Genomic DNA, 10,764 nt, shown 5'->3' on the forward strand with positions numbered 1-10,764 from the left:
AATGGTATTGTCTTTGTTTACATTGTAACAAGACAGATGTATGTCTGATATGTAGGTTGATGTCTATAGGCAGCAGAGGGCTGGTACCAGTTAGGTCAATGCCATGATTGTACAGTAAAAAAATAAGGTGGGAGAGAAAAAGAAGAGAAGAAAATCAAGATGGAGACAGAGAAGAGTGATCTGCATCTGGGTGGTCTTGAATTGTCAAGGTAGATGGGGTGAATTTCTGTAACTGAATTTATATTATCTAGGTGGGCAGCTTATATCCTTATCAACTGTTTGTAAATTTATTGTTTGGATGTAATTTGGATTGAGAATTTATCATATAAATCAGATTGTTGTGGTAGAGGTTGTTGCATCTTGATTTTTATGTTTAATTTGGTATTTCTTATTTACATTTCAAATGTTATTCCCTTTACTGGTTTCCTGACCACAGGCCTCTTATACTCCCCCTTGTACAAGGGTGTTACCCTCTCCACCCAATCCCCTTACCGTTTCTCCCTACACCGGGGTTCAACCTTGGCAGGACCAAAGGCTTCTCCTTTCATTGGTGCCTAGCAAGGTCGTCCTTTGCTGCATATGCAATTGTAACAATGGGTCAGTCTGGGTAGGGATTTAGTCCCTGGAAGATCCGGTTGGTTAACATTTTTGTTCTAATGGGGTTGCAAGCCCCTTCAGCACTTTCAATCCTTTCTCTAATTTCTTCAACATGGGTCTTATTCTAAATTCAGTGGTTTTCTGCTAGCATTCACCTCTGTATTTGACTTGTTCTGGCTGTGTCTCTCAAGAGAGATCTATATCCATTTCCTGTCAGCATGCATTTCTTAGCATCATTCATCTTATCTAGTTTTGTTAGCTGTGTGTGTGTGTACGTATGTATATATATATATATATATGCATATATATATACATATACATATATATATGCCACATGTGGGACAGGAGCTGAATGGTTGTTCCTTCAGTCTGTACTCTAAATGTCGCCTCCCTATACTCTCCTATGGATATTTTGTTCCCATTCACCTCTGTACTTGATTTGTTCTGGCTGTGTCTCTCAGGAAAGATCTATATACAATTCCTGTCAGCATACATTTCTTATCATCATCCATCTTATCTAGTTTTGGTAGCTGCATATATATGGGCCACATGTGGGACAGGAGCGGAATGACTGTTCCTTCGGTCTGTGCTCTAAACATTGACTCCCTATCCCCTCCTATGGTTATTTTTGTTTCCATTTGTAAGGAGTGAAGCATCCCCATTTTGATCATCCTTGTTCTTGAGTTTCATGTGGTCTGTGGATTGCACTTTGAATAATCAATCTTTGGGCTAATATCTACTTAACAGTGGATGCGTACTATCTGTTTTCTGTGATTGGGTTACCTCGGAATATTTCTAGTTCATTCCATTTGCCTATGAATTTCATGAAGACATTGTTTTTGATAGCTGAGTAGTATTCCACTGTGTAGATGCACCAAATTTTCTGTATCCATTCCTCCGTTGAAAGGCATCTATGTCCTTTCCAGCTTCTGATTATTATAAATAAGGCTGCTATGAACATAGTGGCGAATGTGGCTTTGTTGTGTGTTGGAGTGCCTTTTGGGTATATGCCCAGGAGAGGCCTACCTGGGTACTCAGGTAGTGCAATGTCCAATCTTGTGAGGAACCTTTTGAGTGATTTCCAAAGAGGTTGTTTCAGTTTGTAATACCACCAACAATGGAGGAGTGTTCTTTCTCCATGTCTTCACCAACATCTGCTGTCATCAGGTTTTTGATCTTAGCCATTCTGACTGGTGTGAGGTGGACTCTCAGGGTTGTTCTGTTTTGCATTTCCCTGATGATTATGGATGTTGAAAATTTCTTTAGGTGCTTCTCAGCCATTTGGTATTCCTCAGCTGTGAAACTTTGTTTAGCTCTGTACCCCATTTTTAATAGGGATATTTGGCTCTCTGGAGTCTAACTTCTTGAATTCTTTTTATATTTTGGATATTAGCCCACTATTGGATGTAGGATTGATAAAGATCTTTTCCCAATCTGTTGGTTCCCATTTTGTCCTAATGACAGTGTCCTTTGCCTTACAGAAGCATTGCAGTTTCACGAGGTTGTATTTCTGGATTCTTGATCTTAGAGACTAAGACATTGGTATTATGTTCAGAAAATTTTTCCCAGTGCCCATGTATTGTAGACTCTTCCCCATGTTTCCTTCTACTAGTTTGAGTGTATCTGGTTTGATGTGGAGGTCTTTGATTCACTTAGACGTAAGCTTTCTACTGGTCAGTAAGAATGGAATGATTTGCATTCTTCTCCACGCTCACCTCCCGTTGAACCAGTACCATTTATTGAAAATGCTATGTTTTTTCCATTGGATGGTTTTAGCTCCTTGGATGAAGATTAAGTGACCATAGGTGTGTGTGTGTGTTCATTTCTAGGTCGTCAATTCTATTCCACTGATCTGTCTCCCTGTCTCTGTATCAATACCATATAATTTTTTCACTATTTCTCTGTAATACTGCTTGAGGTCAGGGATGATGATTCCCCCAAAAGTCCGTTTATTGTTGAGGATAGTTTCAGCTATCCTCGTTTTTTGTTATTCCAAATGTATCTGCAAATTGCACTTTCTATATTTATGAAAAACTGAATTTGAATTTTGGTGGGGATTTCATTGACTATGTAGATTGCTTTTGTCAAAAGGGACATTTTTGTTAAATTAATCCAGCCAATCCATGAGCATTGGATGTCTTTCCATCTTCTGAGATCTTCTTCAATTTATTTCTTCAAGACTTGAAGTTCTTATCATACAGATCTTTCACTTGCTTGTTGAGAGTCAAACCGAGGTATTTTATACTATTTGGGACTATTATGAAGGGTATTGTTTCCCTAATTTCTTTCTCAGTCTGTTTATTCTTTGAGTATAGGAAAGCTACTGATTTGTTTGAGTTAATTTTATACCCCGCCACTTTGTTGAAGTTGTATATAAGGTTTAGTAGTACTCTGGTGGACCTTTTCTGGTCACTTAAATATACTATCATATCATCCGTAAATAGTAATATTTTTACTTCTTCCTTTCCAATTTGTTTCCCTTTGACCTCTTTTTGTTGTCTGATTGCTCTGACTAGGACTTCAAGAACTATATTGAATAAATAGGGAGAGAGTGCACAGCCTTGTCTAGTCCCTGATTTTAGTGGGATTGATTCAAGTTCCTCTCCACTTCGTGTGATGTTAGCTACTGGTGTGCTGTATATGGTTTTTAGTATGTATAGGTATTGGCCTTGAATACCTGATCTTTTTAGGACTTTTATCATGAAGATGTATTGAATTTTACCAAATGTTTTCTCAGCATCTAATGAAATGATCATGTTTTTTTATCTTTGAGTTTGTTTTTATTATGATATACGTTGATGGATTTCTGTATGTTGAACCATCCCCACATATCTGGGATGAAGCCTACTGGATCATGATGGATGATCATTTTGATATGTTCTTTGATTTGGTTTGCAAGAATGATTGTGAGTATTTTGCATCTATATTCATAAGGGAAATTCATCTGAAGTTCTCTTTCTTTGATGGGTCTTGAGTGGTTTAGGTATACAAGTAATTTTGACTTCATAGAAGGAATTTGGTGGTGCTACATAATTTGGACAGTATTGTTATGAGATCTTCCATGATGTTCTCATAGAATTCTGCACTGAACCCATGTAGTCCCGGGCTCTTTTTGGTTGGGAGACTATTAATAACTGCTTCTATTTCTTTAGGAGTTTTGAGCTTGTTTAGAAAGTTTATCTGTTCCTGGGTAATGGAGTTCATTGATGTTGAGGGATATTAAGAAATAATGGTGGTTGTTTCTTGTTATTTTTGTTGTAAGACGTGGAATTATTTTAGTGTCTCTCTCTTCTTTTGGTTACATTGCAATGAGATTAGTTTCTTGCTTTTTGTAGGGTGTTGTTTCCTACTTTGTGTTGAAGTTTTCTATCTGTTATCCTTTGTGGGGCTGGATTTGTAGAAATATTTTGTATAAAATTTTTTGGCATGGAATATCATTGTTCACCCTCTATGTTCATTGAGAGTTTTGCTGGATGTAGTGGCTTTGGCTGGCATTTGTGTTCTCTTATGGTCTGTATGACATCTGTCTTCTGGCTTTCATAGTCCATGGTAAGAATTCTGGTGTAATTCTGACATGTCTGCCTTTAAATGTACTTGACCTTTATCCGTTAATGCTTTTAATATTCATTCTTTGTTTTGTGCATTTGGTGTTTTGACTATTATGTGACAGGAGGAATTTATTTTCTGGTCCATTCTATTTGGAATTCTGCAGGCTTCATGTCTATTTATGGACATTTATTTCTTTTGGTTAGGGATGTTTTCCTTTATATTGTTTATATTGTTGAAGATATTTACCATCCCTTTATGTTGGGAGTCTTCACTCTCTTCTATACCTGATATATTTAGGTTTGATCTTTGATTTGTTTCCTGATTTCCTGCATGTTTAGGGCTAGGAGCTTTTTCCTATTTACGTTCTCTTTGAAGGTTGTGTCAATGTTTTCTATGATATCTTCTGCTCCCAAAATTCTCTCTTCTATCTCATGTAGTCCGTCAGTGATGCTTGCATCTATGACTCCTGATCTCTTCCTTAGATTTTCTATCTCCAGGGTTGTCTCGCTGTGTGCTCTCTTCATTGTTTCTATTTCCATATTTAACTCCTGGATGATTTTGTTCAATTTCCTCTCCTATTTGGTTGTGGTTTGCTGTAATTCTTTAAAATACTTTTGTGTTTCCTTTTAAAAAGATTTCTACTAGTTTGCTTGTGTTGTCAAGTATTTCCTTAAGGGAGTTATTTCTGACCTTCCTAATGTCCTCCATTATGATGATAAAATGTGACCTTAAATCTGAATCTTGCAAAACCTCCCTGCTCCCTAACCCCATGGGAGAGAGAGCTCACCACCCAGACAGGTGGCCACTCCTGAGACTGCAGGACAGGAGAGACTTCCAGTACAGCCCACCACTGCCCACATCCCTGGCCCAAGAGGAAACTGTATAGGTGCTCTGAGACCAGGAAGATAGGGCACTCAACGCTACAGTCCAGACACCACCTGGATCTGAAGGGACCCAGTCACACAGCTCTCTGCACTCAAATCCCATGGGAGGGAGACCCAGACCTTCAGACCTTCAGAGTGGCAGACATGCCTGGGAAGCCAGAGGAGATGACTCTCTGTCCACGTTTCTGACTCTAGAGGAAAATGACTAGCACCATCTGAGCCACATGTTCACAGCATCCTGAGCGTAGTCAGGGCAGACACTTCTGGTTGCTGCCCTCACACATAGCTGAAACCCAGCTCTGAGAAGCGACTCTAGACCTGAGACCAGAGGTAAGACCAACTTTTCTGCTCCAAGTGACCTGCCTGTTAGACTCAGGACACACACCCACAGGAACAGCTGAAGACCAGTAGACAGGAATGACAGGCCCAAAACATACAGGAAATCCAAGACACAATGAGAAGATCAAACCTAAGGATAATATGTATAGAAGACAGTGAAGACTCCAAACTCAAAGGACCAGCAAATATCTTCAACAAAATCATAGAAGAAAACTTCCCTATCCTAAAGAAAGAGATGCCCACAAACCTAAAAGAAACCTACAGAACTCCAAATAGATTGGACCAGAAAAGAAACTCCTCCCATCAATAATAGTCAAAACACAAAATGCACGAAACAAAGAAATAATATTAAAAGCAATAAGGGACAAGGTCAAGTAACATATAAAGGCAGACCTATCAGAATTATACCAGACTTCTTCCAGATACTATGGAAGCCAGAAGATCTTGGACAGATGCCATACAGACCCTAAGAGAACACAAATGCCAGCCCAGGTTACTGTGTCCAGCAAACTCTCAATTCACATAGATGGAGAAACCAAGATATTCTGTGACAAACCCCAATTTACACAATATCTTTCTACAAATCCAGCCCTACAAAAGATAATAAATTGTAAAACCGAACACAAGGAGGCAAGCTACAACCTAGACAAATCAAGAAACTAAACGTTTTGCTACAAAACAAAGAGAAGACAAGCAGAAACATAACCTCACATCCAAATATGAATATAACAGGAAGCAACAATCACTGCTCCTTAATATCTTTCAACATCAACGGACTCAATCCCCCAATACAAAGACACAGATTAACAAACTGGATACTCAATAAAGACCTAGCATTTTGCTGCCTACAGGAAACAAACCTCAGAGACAAAGACAGACAATACCTCAGAGTAAAAGACTAGAAAACAACTTTCCAAGCAAATGATCTGAAGAAGCAAACTGGAATGCCATTCTAATATTGAATAAAATTGATTTTCAACAAAAAGTCATCAAAAAGCTAAGGAAGAACACTTCATATTCATCAAAAGAAAAATCCATCAAGATGAACTCTCAATCCTAAATACCTATTCTACAAATGCAAGGGCACCTGCATACATAAAAGAAACCTTACTAAAGCTCAAAGCACACATTGCACTTCACACAATAATAGTAGGAGATTTCAATACCCCACTCTTCAATGGACAGATCAGGGAAACAGAAATTAAGCCGAAACATAGACAGACTAAGAGAAGTCATGAACCAAATGGATTTAACACATATTTACAGAACATTCTATCCTAAAACAAAATGATATACCTTCTTCTCACCACCTCATGTTACTTTCTCCAAAATTAACCATAGAACACCTCATACCAATACTATCCAAACTATTCCACAAGATTGAAACAGATGGAGCACTACCGAGTTCCTTCTATGAAGCCAAAATTACTCTTATGCCTAAACCACACAAAGACCCAACAAAGAAAGAGAACTTCAGAAGTATTACAGAGAAATAGTGATAAAACCTGTATAGTACTGGTACAGAGATGGGCAGAGAGACCAGTGGAATAGAAATGAAGACCCAGGCATGAAGCCACACATCGAGGGTCACTTGATTTTTGACAAAGGAGCCAAAACCACCCAATGGAAAAAAGATAGCCTTTTCAGCAAATGGTGCTAGTTCAACTGGAGGTCAACACGTAGAAGAATGCAGATTGATCCATGCTTATCACCCTGTACAAAGCTTAAGTCCAAGTGGATCAAGGACCATCACATCAAACCAGATACACTCAAACTAATAGAAGAAAAAGTGGGGAAGATTCTCGAACACATGGGCACTGGAGACAATTTCCTGAACAAAACCTCACTGGCTTATGTTCTAAGGTCAATAATCGACAAATGGGATCTCATAAAATTGCAAAGCTTCTGTAAGGCAAAGGACACTGTGGTTAGGACAAAACGGCAACCAACAGATTGGTTTTCTTTACTGATCCTACAACTGATAGAGGCCTTATATCCAAAATATAAATAGAACTTAGGAAGTGAGACTACAGGGAGACAAATAATTGTATTAAAAATGGGATTCAGAACTAAACAAAAAATTCATAGGTGAGGAATGCCGAATGGCTGAGAAACACCTAAAGAAATGTACAACACCTTTAATAGTAAAGGAAATGCAACTCAAAACAACACTGAGATTCCACCTCACACTAGTAAGAATGGCTAAGATCAAAAACTCAGGTGACAACAGCTGCTTGAGAGGATGTGGAGAAAGAGGAACACTGCTCCATTTTTGATGGGATTGCAGACTGGTACAACCATTCTGGAAATCAGTCTGGAGGTTCCTCAGAAAACTGGACACTGAACTACCTGAGGACCTAACTTTACCTCTTTCAGGCATATACCCAAAAGATGCCCCAACATATAACAAAGACACATGCTCTTCTATGATCATAACAGCCTTGTTTTTAAGATCCAGAAGCTGGAAAGAACCCAAATGCCCTTCAACAGAGGAATGGATACAGAAAATGTGGTACATCTACACAATCGAGTATTAGTCAGCCATCAAAAACAATGACTTTATGAAATTCATAGGCAAATGAATGGAACTGGAAAATATCATCCTGAGTGAGGTAACCCAATCACAGAAAAACACACATGGTATGCACTCATTGATAAGTGGATATTAGCCCAAATGCTCAAATTACCCTAGATGCACAGAACACACAAAACTCAAGATGGATGCCCAAAATGCGAATGCTTCACTCCTTCTTTAAAAGGGGAACAAGAATACCCTTGGAGAGTTTAGGGAGGCAAAGTTTAGAACAGAGGCAGAAGGAACACCCATTCAGAGCCTGCCCCACATGTGGCCCATACATATACAGCCACCAAACTAGATAAGATGGATGAAGCAAAGAAGTGCAGGCCGACAGGAACCGGATATAGATCTCTCCTGAGAGACACAGCCAGAATGTGGCAAATACATAGGTGAATACCAGCAGCAAACCACTGAACTGCGAACGGGACCCCCGTTGAATGAATCAGAAAAAGAGCTGAAAGAGCTTGAAGGGTCTTGATACCCCATATGAACAACAGTACCAATCAACCAGAGCTTCCAGGGACTAAGCCACTACCCAAAAATAATACATGGGCTGACCCCGGGCTCCAACTACTTAGGTAGCAATGAATAACCTAGTAAGAGCAACAGTGGAAGGGAAAGCCCTTGGTTCTGCCAAGAGTGAACTTCCAGTGAACGTGATTGTTGGGGGGAGGGCGGTACTGGGGTGAGGATGGGGAGGGGTACACCCAAATAGAAGGGGAGGGGGAGGCTTAGGGGATGTTGTCCTGGAAACCGGGAAAGGAAATAACAATTGTAAATAAGAAATACTTAACTTAATATAGATGGAGGAAAGAAAATCTAAATCTTTGTTTTCCAGTGTGTTTGGATATCCAGTGTTTGCTTTGGTGGGAGAACTGTGCTCTAATGATGTCAAGTAGTCTTGCTTTCTGTTGCTTGTGTTCCTGAACTTTCCTCACCATCAGGTTATCTCTTGTGGTAGTTTGTCTTGCTGTTTCTGTAGGTGGCTTGACCCTCTCGTGGTCCTGTGCATCAGCACTCCTCTAGACCTATTTCCTTGTTTTCTTTCAGCAGGTTCTGAGAACTGAATATTCTGCTCTCAGGTATGTAGTTGCTCCTGTTGCCCGGTTTGAGCTCTTGGCATGGGCAGCAAGCAGAAGGGTCCTGCCTCTGAGTGCTCCTAGGTCCCTGTGTGCAGGGAGCCAAGATGTCACCAGGAGTTTTCCTCGTGGATCAGGAATGTAAGCAGAGAATAGACTCCTCTGTTTTCTCAGGAGGGTCTGCAATTTTAAGGGTCCAGTTCTCCCCATCATGTGATTTGGGTTCAGGGAAGGGTTTGACCAGTTCAATTCCGTTCTGAATGCAAACCTGGAATGCGTGTTCCTGCAGCTGACTGCTCCTATATTCCTGTGTCCAGAGTCATTATGCAGTTTGTTCTTGGGCCAGGGATGTGGGCAAATATGGGCAGAAGTGGCAGTCTGTTCTGTGGTCTCAGGATTGTCCAAATTTCTGGGTGTTTAGCTCACGCTCACGCAGGATTTGGGAGAAGTGAGCTGTGGGATGGGCACGTCTTGATTTTTAATTTTTGTTGGGAATTTATACCATAAATCTTAGGGTGCAAATGTTGGGAATGTAAACATAAGTGTGATAAAAACTAGAAGAGGGTAATTGCCAATTGAAACAGTGGGTAGATGATGGGAATAAGCAGAGTCCACAATTAATGAGCTAAAAGATAGACTTTTTTTAAATGAAACTGACATGGTAGTGATCAGCCTAAGTCAGAGTGTACTTAGGGTAGCATGGAGCAGCTGAGATAATTTAGTGCTAGTTCCAATGTGCAACAGTAAATTTTTCAAACCTAGGAAGATAGGTAAGACCCTTATGGGGAATACCCACACAATTTGGGACACACACAGAGCTCAGGACATGTGGGATCTACCCTGCTCTTTCTCAGCCCCATTGTCCTACTAATCTGCACCTCCACCTGAAGCTATGACACACCATTGTGTATGCCCTGGGTTTCAAAGCCAATGTGGATCCCAGAATGTCTGCTTTAACAAGGGACATAGGAACATTGTGATACTGGAGGCCAGACCTAGCCAGAGACAGCAATGCTTGACTCCTAGGAAGCCTGCTCAACCAAAAGTCAAACAACTTGACCTGTCTCCAAGGGGCCCTAGTACAGTATGAGAGAAATAGGCTAGTTAAAACCAGATGTGAACAGATGGTGAAGGACAAGTTCAAGAACCTAAGTTGCAGAAGCCAATATAAATTGGCATTACCAGAACCCAGATTCGCTATTACAGATTTCCAAAAACACCTTAAGAGAACAATTCTGACCTAAAATAGCATTTCATGAAAATGACAGGGTCCTTTAAGAAAACCACAGTCAAACAAGTAGAAGCTCTTAGAGAAGAAATAAATGAAACACATACAGCAATATAGGAAAATGAAATTTAAAAGGAAATAGAATGGAATAAAACCCACCAAGACCTAAAAATGGAATCAGAAACAATAAGAAATCACAAAACTTTTCTGCACCTTCATCAGATTCCAGACACATACAGGTAAGCTTCCCTTGACCAGCCCATCTCCCCTGTTCTCTGAGCTCTTTGGATCAAACCAAGTTGCACTTAGCAGCTTGCTAGCCCAGGAAGATGGCCACTCTCCTGCCAACTTTCCATCCATTTTCATCTGATCTAAGGCCCCAGAAACATACAGAACTAGAAATCTGGAAATAGAGAGCCCACAGATAACTATTAGATGCCTCCCACACCTGGAATAATAAAGTGCACTTCACACTCAATACCCACTATAATAAGAACATCCATAGACCAA

This window comes from Rattus norvegicus, chromosome 1, assembly GCF_021556685.1.
Source record: "Rattus norvegicus strain SHRSP/BbbUtx chromosome 1, alternate assembly SHRSP_T2T, whole genome shotgun sequence".
NCBI lineage: Eukaryota > Metazoa > Chordata > Mammalia > Rodentia > Muridae > Rattus > Rattus norvegicus.